A 1106-nucleotide genomic window follows, 5' to 3' on the forward strand; every position below is an offset into this window, starting at 1 on the left:
ATTTCTAATACTGGCTGGAGTTTGAATTTGGCTCTTGAATTCTGAAAACAAGGATCCAGTGTTTATTTGTCTCAAACACAAAAGGTTTAATATTGAGGATAACTCTCTAACAGAGGTTCACTGCAGGAGGAACAGCTCGCTGAGTGTCAGTAATTCTCTGTTTGTAGGAGTGGAACCAGCACATTAACGGACTCCGACATGCTGAGAACAGACGACAGCTCCTCGACATGTGAGTCACTGTGATGTGTGTGACACACACACACACACACACTGAACATCACACATCCGCTAAGCAACACATAAACGTTGTCCTGCTAGCTAGCTTGCTACCTCGTTCCCTCAGGTGTTTCTGAAGTATCCAGGCTTCTTCCTTCATCCTCTCCTGACGACAAGACATTGTTTCATTCAAATGTTATTCCTGAAATATTTTCATCTTTGTTTGTTGTGAATGTTAATGTGACGCTGATTAATGGTTAATAGAACAGCTGTGAAGAGGAGTGATACATGTAGTGAAAAGTCCCAGTGCTGTTATTCTCTATATCAGCCTCATGGAATGACTCGGTCCAAACTAACTGTTGTATAATGTTGGTTATATTTTGTGTTGTATTCAGGTACCCAGACTGGGACCCTGGTATGGCCTCTGGCAGAGGGTAAGAGACACACACACACACACACACACACACACACACACACACACACACACACACACTCCAACATCCAGAGATAATCGGTTCTCGCTACTGAGAAGCTGAAACTTTTAATTTTTCTTCTTGGATTTTTATTTTGAAAAGCTGTGTTAATTATTAATCGATTGTCATAATAGTTTAATTATCTGTAATCAACTAATCGATCGTTTCGGAGCCAGGTGTATTTTTTCTGTATAAAGGTTAAGAAACATATCCATCAAACGTCTCCGTGTCGACTCAAACACTGAACTTAATAACTAATAATACTCAATAATTCACCTTCCTTCATGTGGACGGTGGTAACCCGTAAAGTCGAGCTTTCTCCTTTATCTTTAAGGGTGTAAACTGTATTCTGTCGATCTGAGAGGTTTCAGAGGTTTGAGCTCCGAGCTGTTTGATAACTCAGTGTTTCTGCTCCAG

General features: G+C 40.7%; 1 protein-coding gene and 1 long non-coding RNA gene across 2 annotated transcripts in view; both read left to right on the forward strand.

The window, feature by feature from the left end:
• matr3l1.2 (matrin 3-like 1.2) overlaps window positions 1–1106 on the forward strand; it is a 22318-nt gene that overhangs the window by 12636 nt on the left and 8576 nt on the right. The gene's annotated exons all lie outside the window — the stretch shown is intronic.
• LOC147817417 (uncharacterized) lies at window positions 18–1094 on the forward strand. The gene is made up of 3 exons (XR_015436401.1): window positions 18–229; window positions 612–650; window positions 1024–1094. It is a non-coding gene; the product is annotated as an uncharacterized LOC147817417 (long non-coding RNA).

Source organism: Seriola lalandi, unplaced genomic scaffold (genome assembly GCF_002814215.2).
Source record: "Seriola lalandi dorsalis isolate HSWRI2012SDOR001 ecotype SW California unplaced genomic scaffold, Sedor1 jcf7180002054963, whole genome shotgun sequence".
Taxonomy (NCBI): Eukaryota; Metazoa; Chordata; class Actinopteri; order Carangiformes; family Carangidae; genus Seriola; species Seriola lalandi.